This window comes from Haliotis rufescens, unplaced genomic scaffold, assembly GCF_023055435.1.
Source record: "Haliotis rufescens isolate VD_foot unplaced genomic scaffold, xgHalRufe1.0.p SCAF_6, whole genome shotgun sequence".
In the NCBI taxonomy this organism is placed as follows: domain Eukaryota; kingdom Metazoa; phylum Mollusca; class Gastropoda; order Lepetellida; family Haliotidae; genus Haliotis; species Haliotis rufescens.
In genome coordinates, this window is record NW_025964334.1 from 22,409,081 (window position 1) to 22,423,257 (window position 14,177).

At 38.0% G+C, this 14,177-nt stretch overlaps 1 protein-coding gene across 1 annotated transcript in view; it reads left to right on the forward strand.

The window, feature by feature from the left end:
- The first annotated feature begins 6,581 nt into the window (after positions 1–6,581).
- The window catches only part of LOC124150788 (prothoracicostatic peptide-like), a 92,902-nt gene continuing 85,306 nt past the window's right edge, over positions 6,582–14,177 (forward strand). The window contains exon 1 of the mRNA XM_046522861.2: positions 6,582–6,600. The gene's annotated coding sequence lies outside the window, so the exon portion shown is untranslated. The remainder of the gene's footprint in view (positions 6,601–14,177) is intronic.

Sequence of the window (14,177 nt, forward strand, 5' to 3'; positions counted from 1 at the left end):
TAACCTGGCTAGTTTTCCTGACATCGTTTCATTTCTTTTCAGTGATCTCAAATTAACTTAAAGTGACACCTTCTGCAGAAAGCCATTTTCATTTGTAACTGAAAAATGACCAGGAAAATGGAACCTTGGCGTTAAACGACGCAGTAACGATATTACCGCCTGTCCAAGTGAGCTTAAACTGGTTCAGTGTTTGTTGTGGGAAGCTAATTGTGTAATTAGGCATCAACCCCGTGGATAGATGGAACCGAATGAAGATCTTTCATCTGAAAGCGAGGATGTGTACACTCAAGTACAATGATCTCGTTAATATCGCGTTGCATTCGAGGTATTCACGCGTGGTACACCGGATTCATCACGGGTGAAACACGTGGGTGTCTGTTTCCCTTGCTGCGTACTCATCATATGGATCGTACATTAATGTGTGAATCCTTTATTAGTACATCACGAGTATTCTTTATATGCATCACTGTTGACCCCGTTAAGCCATCACATTACAAGAAGTTATCCGTAGTTTGAGAAAACTAACGCGGTAAAAAAGAGGTACACAAAAGCATTCAATCATACATTTAAAGGAAGCGGAAATGTGTGTTTATCGGCATTCCTTGTGGGAAGAAAATTAAGTATTCCGCGCTTTGTATCAAACCAGAGAGTGCGTATATGCCAATCGTCGGGTTATGGATAATGATAATATTCAGGTTAGATACATGTTTTTATGACATATGTATGTATCCACGTTAAAGGATGGTACTTGTTACTCTTCCTGGCGCTCGGCATAAAAAAGGTATCGGTGTCATTGTACTGTGTATGGGTGGGTTATCCATTTAAATTGCGGCAGGGTATCTAAGTGGGCTAGCGCTATTCAACCGACATTAGTCCGGACTAGTATCAGCAGCAAGACACACTCACGTGCATGTTTGTCGCAAAATAAGTGAAATAATATTGTAAGCGATTTTTACGGGCTATATATCACTGGATTGTCTGGTCTAGCCGTCATCAGTCATATTGCTGGAATATTGCTAGGTGCGGCGTTAACCAACAAACAAACCAAATTTAGATTCCAAATATGGATACTGGGTGAATGCAACACTTTAGGGTGAGCTACAAAACCTAAAAGTTATTTGCAAACATCAGTTTGGATACTAATTGTATGAAACAACATATACGCAGGTGAGCAACAGTACCTCAACGTCCTGATTTCCTTTCAAGGATTTAGGGATACTTGTGATAGCTCCGGTGCTCACCAGAATACCTGGCGAGGAAAACATGTAGAACCATTAATTAAGTTATTCCCAGGAGCGTCATCGGAAGGCAGTAGTTCCTTATTCCTCACTGAATTTAGACACTGATATCAACGTTAATCTAGTTCAAGGCTAACGCACAAATTAACAGCAATGTGTCAAGACATACACTCATTAAGTAGGCAATAAATCCACTACTTCTCAATACACGCTCTCGTCATGCCAGATATGGCGTAAACTACGACAAACCCAAATCTCTGATTCGCATAAATAATCAGCTCCAGGAATCGAATTGCTCTGGATCTGAGATACATAAATCTCCAACGGTGCGTTCTGATTTAAAAATAAGCTCTGGCGAACCTTTCAGCATTTTCCTTAGGTTTTCTGTTGTTGATGCAGTTTGATGGCTGTATTGTCTGAAAGAGGGTTGGCGTATGTTATGTCCTCTAGGTCTAGACAGTGGAATTAATTCCTCTTGTTGAATTGTTATATTGTCTTGGTAAATAGTGTAACCAGTAATTGCTAGATAATTAAAACATAGGTCAGCAGACAGTTAAAATGTTGTTTGGATGACTTTAAGTTTTCGAAGACTTCAATTTGATCCGCGATATAATGTTTTAGGGTAACGGGAGACGCTTAGTCTGAGAGACATACCTTCGGTGCATTTATATCCACGTGTCACCAGGAAGATTCAAAACAGTATTGAAACGAAATGATAATGAACCTACCCTTGCGAACAAATGTTACAGTGACACAAGGTGTCCAATCCTACTCGTGCTGTCCGTCGTGAGATTCAAGCTAGCATGGGTTCTCTTCATCTCCGTGTACAAAACCGGACAGCTCGTTAACTCTCACGTATCCCGCTAGCTCACATTCCACTGACAAGTCATAGTCTCCTTGTTTCACATAGTTTGGTTGGTTTGCCGTTCCGAAGCAGGAATAGGGGCGGTGGAATAGCCTTGTAATTAGAGCATTCGCTCGTCACGCTGCAATTCTTGACCGATTGCTAGAACAGACAAACAAACAAACAAACAAACACATACATAAATATAATGAATAATACATGACCTTTTCACGGATTTAGAAGAGCATGACAATATAAATACAAATGTACATGTCTTACGACAGAACAACACGCGACAAGGGCATTGATGCTTTTAACTTTTGTTGTTGGTTGGTTGGTTTGTTGTTTAACGTCGCACTCAGCAATATTCCAGCTATATGACGGCGGTCTGTAAATCACCAAGTCTGGACCAGACAAACCAGTGATTAATATCATGAGCATTGATCCATGTAATTGGGATCGATGACATGAATCAACCAAGTCAGCGAGCCAGACCACCCGAATTCGCCTAGTCGCCTCTTACAAGCACAGTCACCTTTTACGGCAAGCATGGGTTGCTGAAGACCTATTGTATCCCGGATCTTCACGGGTCTTTCATTCTATCATTCCTGTTTTAATGGCCGAAAGCCCAGAAGATTTAAGAAAGTGTCTCACTATATTTGAAGAATATTGTACTATCTGGAAACTTAAAGTCAATGTTGACAAAACGAAAGTTGTTATTTTTGCCAAGCGCTCCACAAATAGAGTTTTCAAGTTTATGCTAAATGGCTCGTTTCTTCATGTTGTTAAAGAATATGTTTACCTTGGTATTTTATTTACAAACACTGGTAGATTCTGTAAGGCACTAAAGAGACTGACAGATCAGGCATCTAGAGCAATGTACGCTGTATTTCGTAAAATTAGAATATTAGAAATTCCTATTGACTGTCAACTGAAATTATTTGATCAACTTGTTCAGCCAGTATTGTTATATGGATCTGAGGTGTGGGGTTTTGAAAATGCTGTTGTCATTGAACGTGTACATCTTAAATTTTGTAAATATATTCTCAAGTTAAAACAGTCAACACCCGATTACATGGTATATGGTGAACTAGGGAGGTATCCTCTCAGCATTTTCATTAAGATAAGAATGATTTCATATTGGTGCAAGCTAACATCATCACAAACTAGCCTTTCTAGTATAGTATATAAACTTATGTTTCAAATGTCCATTGCAAATCCAGATTACCATTTCCCACTATTAAAAGAAGTAAAATGCATTCTTCAAAATATAGGCTTTAATTACATTTGGCTGTCTCAAACCTTTATTAGTGCCGCATGGTTGAAACAAAATGTGAAACATGTTCTCATTGATAATTTTCTGCAAAGATGGCGAGAATCAAAGGAAAATTCATCTAAAGGTTACTATTATAACATGTTTAAAGAGTTACCATCTCTAGAACCTTATTTACTAGAACTACCAATCACCTTACGCATCTCTCTTGCTCGTTTTAGAACAGCAAATCATAGATTACCCATTGAAACAGGAAGATGGTATAATATTGTGAGAGAGAAAAGAAAATGTACATTGTGTAAAAAATTTATATGTGATGAAATGCACTTTTTATTAGAATGTCCAAAACTCTCAGAAATTAGAAACAAGTTTTTGCCTCAATACTACTGTATGTATCCTTCTGCCGTAAAATTCTCTCATTTGATGTCCATTACTTATAAGCCAACTCTATTAAAACTGGCAAGTTATATAAGATCATGTATGGAAATGTTCCACTGACATGTTTTCTTCATTGTATCTTATTCCTGTGTCCAATTACATCTCTGTATCACTGCCGTGATTTACGAGAATAAACATCATTCATGGACAAAGAATGAATCTCAGGAACCATCAACAGTTTCAATTTCCTATTTGAACAGTGTTGAAACTAGACTTGGCATCTGAAAATGTAACTCCGCTACTTGTTACTGCCAGGATTAATGGAACTGCTACAAGCCTGTTGGTAATATAATCACAGGTTTCTATTGTTGATAACAACAACCTTCGTTAGTCATACACAAATCGAACAAAACAGCCTGCTATCAATTGGGATAACAACTTTTAAATTGTTATGGAATTTGTTAATTTTAATCCCACGAATGGGCCAAAAGAGAAGTTGAACCTGTTTTAAGAGCGGATTCAGCCAGTGCGTGGTGTTGTCATTGACAGAATGCACACACTGAGAGAGAAGAAACAGAAATGGAATAACCATATTCTGTCTCAGACAGATTTCATATACAAACTAGCTGACATTTATGAAAGGGTAATGCCTCAAATAATATAACCATTATATGTAAGCACCACCACATTAATTGTTTGATCAAAGAACTTGGTATACGCTGAACGAGAGATATATAAGATATAATGCCACATATGCGGCCAGCGTGATAATTGAAGAAGAAATGTGACAAAACCAGTCAAAAGTACTATCAACTTTTGACTTGTACTATCAACTTTTGACTTGATTCTAAATCCTGATGACATGGCCATGGACATTCTTCTTTTGGACTGGATTCTAAAGCACCATAAAAATCCGTACAAAAAAGAGATATTGCAGGATCCAGCAAATGTACAACGAATTCGGTGTCTCATGGATGAGCCGTACTCCTTAATACAATCAAGTTAGGAACTTCTTGATATTCACAGAAAGTATTTGAGAACAGTTAAATTAATACCATAAGGACTCGGTTTGATTGCCTAAGTTTTTGAAATCTCAGAATAGAGCCAAATTTAATTCTGTGAAACACTTTACACTTTAAACACAACTGTCCCATACGAATAACTTAAGAAAATAACGTCATTCCTTCACCCATGTGCAGTTATCACTAAACAAGGTTACCATAGATGTAGTTCTCTCTATCTCTAGCGTCCAAGGACAAATTTTTTGAAAGCAAATGTCATCTGAAGTTTTTTGAGGAAACAATATAAGAAATGCTTGACTTCTTCATAGATAACATCTATGTGAAAGTTAGTAATAGGACATTAAGGCAAGAACTAGTGACCGAAAGGGTACCATGTGTGCTCTCCATGTTTCGTTATGCCTATGAATCCGAATTTCTAATCGGAATGGCAAAATGAAAGAATCGAAGTTGGCAAAGACGTTTTACTTAAGCTTCAGGTATATCGATGATCTGCTAGTTCAATAACTGTTAAATAGCCAATTCTCTTTCATTGATGTACCCACCTACGGAGAAATAAAAGAGATCAGTGACACCTTCTAATCTATTTTATAGTTATATACATGAAGATTCAAAGCGACAATAAAGTGTCCACAAGACGGTATGACAAGAAGGATGGCTTCAGCTTTCCAATAATCAACTTTCCGAGCAATATTTCAGCAGTCCCAACCTTTTGTTTCTACATTTCACAACTTGTAGGGCTCAATGGAGCATGCTTTTTCTACGTAGATTTCAACAAGCATCATATGACTTTCGCTCAGACGTTATTTGATCAAGTTCACGGCCTCAATAAAGCTTGTGGTCCAAATTTGACGCATGTGTGACAAAACTGATGTCCGAAGCAATTCCTTATTTTGAACATATGTTCCAAGGTTTTTTCAGGCGAACACTTGAAATGCCTGTGTGTATGTGTATGTGACAGTGTTCACCTGTAGGGTATGATACGCTTACCGTTTCGGGAACATGCTTTTGATAGAGTCGGAACCGTTCAACGGACTTTTATTACTGATTTCTATTTATGGAAATAGTTATATCGCTTTCATGTTCAATTTATCTATTCGTAATGTGTAATATATGCCAAATTGGAACACTGTTGATCATGATACAGCAACAAAATGTTGTAATATTATCACTGAATGTCTGGATGTCTGTCGTAGGTCGTACTTTGGATCGTGTATATAGAGAATGGCATTAAAGGGATGGACAATCACGGCTGACTATAAATAACCGATCTTGGATCAGACAAACCATTGATTGATATTAACAGCAATGTCCAACACTGTCGGTGTACAGTGACACGGAATCAACAATATCACCGAGCCTCGTTCATCCTATCACATTTAGCTGCATCTTTCGTGAAGGAATAGAATGGGACTTATCCAAGCCGGGCCACACATTGATGTAGAAAGGATCTATAAGTTGATTAAAGATCACAGGACAATTTTGTTTTAAAGAACATAGGATCTGAAATATGTAAATTAACAAACTGATGAGAAAAAATACATAATACTCTTTAGCAATATGTGTGTAAATGCATCAATTTGTAAATTTGTAAAAGGATGCACGTCAATATGACAATCATGGAAGAAATAGTAGCGATACCAATACCCATGTATGTATGTGAAACCTATGTGATTGGATACCGGCGACTGTCCCTACCTATAGCAGGTAAGCCAGCGGAATCTTTGCCGGCTCGTGCATCACGTGCACAGACAGTGGCCACTCGATCAATGCCTGTTCACGACGGCAGATCCTTCAATCCAAGCCTTGTGTCAGGTGGGACTGATTCTCAGCTCAAGATCACATAAGGTAAGAAGGGTAATCTTGTGATCCTTTCATTCTGCCAGCTTGGCGCTAGTAGACCATGCACAAAATTAACTACATTACTGAAAAGCTGTCAAAGAGTATTATAGAGTTCTGTAGTGAATAGTGTGCTGAGGTATGGGCAAATGCGATTATTGATTTGAAAATATGAAAATCCCTATTTTGCACTTTGGGCAATTGATTAATATACTTCGCGTGAACGCAGGGGTCAATTATACACTTTGTAATAATCAATTATGAACTTTCTGTTATAAGCATATAAACATGATATGTAACGTTACCATTACCAAAAACACATCAGGTAAAGACCTTCTACTAATTTATGCTGATGATTGTTCCATATTGTGAAACAACAACGAACTTTGGGATATTTATGTAGGATTGTCAGTAGGGTATGATACAAGTAAGTTGGAAGAATATGGACACCGCCTGGGACATTATGTAACTCCCTCCACCAAGACAGGAATATTCTTCCGTGTGTATTCCAAATAACATTAATATGTACAAATGCTAACTTCGAAGCTTCGTTGCTCAAAGGAATTATGTTCCATCTAAAATGTTCGCATTAAGAAAACATAATTATTGGAAAGATCCTTTAATACCAGTGAAACACAGTAGCCTTTAATCTTAGTAAACATGGTAGCTGATAAAACACTGGAAAATAACTGTTCAGACAGATTGGTTCCTGTTTCCAATGTTAGGAACGACAATGCCATTTGGGGGGTCTCGTGTATCCACTACTTTTCCCCATGGAGTAGATTAATCCCATAAGTAACCCATTGCTGACCCCGCGACGATTCCGGAGTGGATTATATGTCCTATTCGACTAAAACATGTCGTATGAACCGACAAAGATGAGGATCAGGTGGTTACAGTGTGTCATCTTCACTGATTGTTGTCAACGTATATCATTGCTCAACGAAAATACCCTTGATGGATCAGTCACGTATAGATACACTATTTCTGTCGCTAACGTTGTCTGAATATTACCCCAACGCGACGAAACTAAACATATCTCTGTGAAGTGTCGTCAACGAACCGTCAGCCTTTAATGAACTGCCGTGAATCAGTATCGATGTCGAAGGTAGGACAGGTGTGGCCGGGGGCAAGAATTCCAACTTGATCCAAAAATCACTACACCACTAATACAGCATAATGGATGACATTTGAACACATAAACCTTATCGAATGTCGCATGTACCTATTGTACTAGAACTAAAGTAAGACCGGAGTAAAACATGCTTGTCTATTGTTGATTGTAATTTGACGACGATTGTCGCCGCAAAATCTCCAAGGATGGCTCTCACGCATCGTAAGCATTTTTTTAATCAGGCATGCTTGCCTCAAGTTAACACAATACTCTTTAGGTTGCCTTACTCTCACAGACAGCTGATACAGTAATTTCAAGAGACATCCTGACATTCTATACTGTGTAAACTCCTAATTACAACATATCCTTTTGATTTTATTAGAACAAAACTCCTAACGCCCAGAGCTCCTGACACCGATTCAAGGGAGAGTACTCATCAAATGTAGAAGGTTTAAGTCATAAATAACTACAATAAATGTTATTAGATTAAAAAACCTTAATGTAATTTGGAAAAGAAATCACCTTTGGGTGTCAATTAAAAACACCGCACCAAATTATGGTGCACGAGTTGCATTGGGAATAAAGAGCAAAACTAGTGTATGTTTTTGTAATGTATCAGGACAAAATTACTTTTAACTTCATCAAGGTATAACGAAGTAGTTGAGTCTTGTTGTATCTTGCCAATTTCCATATCCACAGAAATATAAATACAAGGAGCGGTGGGGTAACCTAGCGGTTCGCGATCGCTCGACACGCCGAATACCAAGGTTCGATTCCCCACATGGATACTATGTGTGAAGCCTATTTCTTGTGCCCCCCATCGTGATATTCCTGTAATATTGCTAAAAGCGTTGTAAAACAACACTCACTCACTCGTAAAAATAATGTCAAAGTATAGGTAGATTATGTTACACCTATATTACAAATGTTTTCTAAAAGCCAGAAACAAAATGAACGTTTAAAGGAGAAGTATAAAAAAAACCACCACACGCTATTTTACACAACCAATTTAAAACCGAGGAACTGCTAAAAACACATGCTTATTTACAACTACGGAGATCTGAAGAATTATATCAGGTAAGTTCAAATGCATGTTTCTTTTATGTTTCCAAATTTTTCCAGGCGGTGTAATTTAAGGAACTGACCATCTTTGAACTGTAGTTCACTTATAAGACATTCTCACCCAGTGACACGAAAATACACAAAACTTGAAAATAAAGTTACCAGATAAAAGTATTTGCTTTTGCACAAGTGTTTTGTTTTTCTTGTCTTGTCTGTACCATTTCCTTTTTTTTTACTTGTCACAAAAGGAGACATTTCAATAATAACGATATCAACAACAGGATGTAACAGTAAATTTATTTCTAATTATTTCATTATGTTAAACCTATATTCATATGATACGGACGTGTGATAGACGTTTTGCAATTCGTCATATCACGAGAAAAAATCATATGTGATGGTCATAAACACTGAAAACAAAAAGAATGCTGATTTTGCAAATGTTCTTATCACATCGGCGTTTGTCAGATATTCAAATGTCACAATATTGACCCTTTTCCAGTAACGAGAATGTTGTTTGGTCGGTTTGGTTAATATGTACTGACTTTATAATGCGAAATGTGCTTGATTTCCTACGTGATATTTGCAAAATGTCATTTTTGTCTAATAGAACAAGTAACACAATGCTAAGGATACCGCGCGTATAAATCGAATGGTGGGATCTATTTTATATTATATATTAAGAATTACTTAATAATTTCGTTTAAATTAGAATGGCATAGGGCACGAATAAACAACTAGGTGATCAAGAATAATATCCAGCAAACAGAAGTACAGTGATAACTGGACTTGAAACAAACTTGGAAGATTTCCGAATTTTAAGGGCAGACTTATCCTTTCTTGCCTAAGCCATTCTTACATGGTTTTAGCGATTAAGAATGAGTTTCCTGCTTACTGAAAGAGGCCTGGTGAATTATATTATTTTGAAACTAGATTTCACACGAGAAACACATGTTTCCTAGCCTTAGAAAATTCCGCCTCACGGTGTCAAGTAACACCCTATTGCAATCACTTATTGAAGATACTGCTTTTAGACATGGTCAGTGGCAAGACCATTTGGTTTTAGATGTAAAGCGTACTGAAGAAATGTAAGAAATACATTTACCAGATAAAACATTTACTTTTGGGCAAGTGTTTTGATTTTCTTATCTTATCTATACACTTTTCGTTTTTCTACTTGTCTCATAAAAGGGGACATTTTAATAATAACTAAATACATGGGATGTAACTGTAAACACGTCCAATTATTTCATTATGTTGCATCTATATTCATATGATACGGACGCGTGATAAACGTTTGGCAATTCGTCATAACATGAGAAAAACTGGTAACGTGTGATGGTCATAAACACTGAAAACAAAAAGAATGATGATTTTGCTTTTTTTGTTTGTTCCACTGTATGTTCGTCAGACGTTAATATATCACAATATTGCCCCTATCTAGTAACGAGAATGTTGTTTGGTCTGTAAGGTTAATATGTGTAGTCAGACAGCAAGCCAGACTGATGTACTGATGTTTCAGTCGTTGGAAACAGAACATGTGTACTTACTTTATAATGTGAAACGTGTTTGATTTCATTTGTGATATTTGCAAAATGTCATTTTTGTCTAAAAGCAAAGAAAGTAATATGATGCTGAGGATACCGTGAGTATTCATCGAAAGATTGGATCTATTTGATGTTATATTTTTAGAATGACTTAATTGTTTCGTTTAGCTGGGAGTGGCATAGGACACGAAATAAACAACTAAGTGATCAAGAATAATATCCAGCACACAGAAGTGCGGGGACAAATGAACTTGAAACAAACTTGGAAGATTTCCGAATTTTAAGGGCAGACTTATCCTTTCTTGCCTCAGCCATTCTTACATGGTTTTAGCGACTTTGAATTAAATTCCTGCATACTGAAAAAGAACTAGTGAACGTATCATTTTGAAACTAGGGTTTCTCACGAGAAACACTTTTTTCATAGCCATAGAAAATTGCGCCTCACGGTGTCAAGTTGCACCCAATTGCAATCATTTTTTGAAACAATATGCTTTTAGACATGGTCAATGGCAAGATCATTTGGTATAAGATGTAAAGCGTACAGAAATGGCTGCGTGTAACAAGGATGTTTGCAGTCGGTGAGAGCAAAAGAAACATAAATTACAAGATTAAGTAAAACGAATTCTTGAAAGCACTGTTTCATGATATCTACCGTCAAATTGTATCTGTTAAAATGTCCAAAAAAGGAAACTTACAATCTGAGATGCACATTTTTTTTTCTTGCCTTGGCAATGTCCCGGGTTGGATTTCCGAAATTGAAGTTTTTTTTAACAGTCCTGTATTTGGATGATGGTTCTCCTTGCTGTAGCTTGCTCAAATTCTATTGATTCACTCACTCACCCTAATGAGGAACATTACGATGAGCAAAACGTATCTGTTACTAGTTGAATACATAGGAACTATCATATATTTAATCGCGAAGAAGAAAAACTAAAAGAGAAAAAAGTCTCTCATCTGTGGCTCATGAACATGCATTCCCGGACACATGACAGAAACGAGCTAGAAATTCTTAAGTCACAGGATCTACAATCATATGACACCAGGTGTTCAAGAAAAAGATGATCATGCACTGTCCCCTCTGGAGCATCTGTTGTGCATGCATAACAGACAGTCATGATCACTATTCACATGGCAAGTGTGAGGCCACTACTAACATTTACAGTATTCGCGGATAACGATGATTTCAAAAGCATAACACTTATAAATGCTAATTTGCATTTGTGAAGCATGTCAAGACTCATGATAAAAACAAGGCATTCCACGGGTTTCTTAAACGACCCAAGGGTATGGGACATAATCTCAATGTCAGTGTTGATTTTGTTGATGGTTCTGTATTGCTGGACGGTACAGAAATGAGTGACAACCAAACGAAGTGCCATATCAAATCGGCCCAGACTCAAGGAAAGCCTGTCTGAACAACCACTGCATCGAGTTTATGTGCAGTGTGTTCAAAAGTCCAGCAACCCTGCAGAGTGTGGATGCGTGGATGAAGTCGGCTGGCCTAAAAGGTGAAACAGAAGACTTTCTATTTCTGTTTGCTGCTCAGGACCAGTCACTCCCCACTCGAAACCGCCAATGTGTGAAAATGTAAATATGAAATGTAGATTATGTAATGAATTTAATGAGACTGTCACATTGTCAGTTGATGCCCAGCTTTGGTACAAAGATAGTATCTTAAGCGACATGATGGATAGGTTCGATCATTTTATTACCGCCTTCGCCATGCTTGTGGTTTTGACACAGAGGTCTATCCATGGTACGACCCGGAATATGTAGAGGATGTCATGGAAAATGATAAATACAAAATTCTATAGAATAGGCCCATTTACAGCCTCAGACGTATCCAGGCCAACAAACCTGATCCTGTCCTTTTTGATAAATCCAATGAAATCATTTATATTATTGAATTTTCTGTCCCTTTTGACACCAATGTGATTGACAAGATTGAGGAAAAAGTACCAAGTTGTCCGACTCCCCATTGTTCTCGGTGCCTTAGGTTTGGTACCTCCCAATCTGTTGACTGACATTTGGAGAGTACCCGGGTTTGCTACCAGGAATACAGCCCTTCTGACAATCTGGGTAATGCAGAAGGCTGCAATGTTGGGGAGTCTTCATATTCTCCGGAAAGGTCTGGGAGGGTTTGACTAGGCAGCGCTTCCTGGGAGAAGTCCTATTCGCTGTCTGGGCTGGGTGTAGAGGGGGCAAGGGCCCTGAGCTGTTGATGAGCCTAAGCAGCCTGACCCAAACCCTCTTTGCTGCATTTACTGTTTTAATCTGTAAATTATATAAAATAATGTAATAATAATGCAGAAGACTGCAGGAGTCTTCGTATTCTTCGAAACGTTCTGGGACTAGGCAGACTAATGTCGAATTTATAGTCCGCAGTTTACCATGAATATCCCACTCAGACACAATATACTGACTCCGAGCCGACCAGTCCTTGTTTTAGCGCTGTAATGCTGAGCGCCAGGCAGGGAAACAACAAGTACCGTGTATTAACGTCTTTTGGTATGACGCGTTCAGGGATCGAACCCCCAACCTTCCAGTCTCCGCGCAGACGCTTTACCACTGAACCACGTAGGCGGTCTTCTGATGTAAGCATGCGACATTAAGACATGTAACACAAACAGTGAAACTCATGTGACTCAGTTAATCTGCGCGCATTCCTCATTTATGTTCGTGAACCTCAGATACATGTTGCTCAAAACGAAAGGAATGAAACGACACGTTACCTGGGCTTACATCCAACACGTAAATCAAATGACTCCGAAGCTTCAAATTGACCTACATACTTGAAATGGACCCATGTATTGACTCACGTATGCAAATGATGCTGAAACATTTGTGGACAAATATTTACGCTTGTTTGAAATTATCACTAATATCTATATTCTGTTCGTTTGTAGACCACAGGCCATACTGACCTATGACCTATTAGCTTCACAACGATCAGACGGCTTCATCCTTAACGCTAACCAGTGACGTACTCAAGCAATAACGAAAACTCACTTAGAATGGGATGAGTAAAAACGAAATAAAATCCCACCTTAATCAGGAAAAGTCAAATGGAGTCCCCTATTTCTATCTACAAAGATACGATTTACTCTGTCGCGTCACGCAGAAGCTCTGTGAACCACCAGCAATAATTATCTTCCCTTGAACAAAGGCATATAGGACTAAAGCATTGGCATTGATCACAGATCCCGTTATGTCCACTGGTGTGACGAATGTGGCTGCCTCACTATACTGTCCCATGTCACATGAATTTATGATACCCTGAATGCTTTCCAAATATGTTCATGCAAAATTGGTGCAATTTTTTATTCATGTTTCGAAAGATGCGTTAAACGTATCACCTCATTTAAAACTATTCAAATTCAAGTAAGGATAAGATTTATTGATGATCAACTTCTTTGTTACAATGACGAGCGACCTTTCGGTGTAGGTTTTTAACACCGTTATCAAGCAATGATGTTTGAATCGCTTCTTTGAGAGGCATTTGGAAGTGGGAGTACTAAGTAAGGATAAGATTTATGGATGAACAACTTCTTCATTACAATTAGGAGCGACGTTACGGTGTAACATCACTTGCTTGGTAACGTCGTTAGAGCCTACACCGAAACGTCGCTCCTAATTGTTATAAAGAAGTTAATATCTGATGTCATATGTGTGTCGTAGAACACACTCACGTGTGATGATGTTATCAGCAAGTAGTAGAACACCCCCACGTGATGCTGTTATCAGTATGTCGCAGTACACCCTCACATAAGATAAAGGTATCACTACGTCGTAGGACACCCTCACATGTGATGATGTTATCTTTATGTCACAGAACATACTCACATGTCGTGATGTTATCAGTA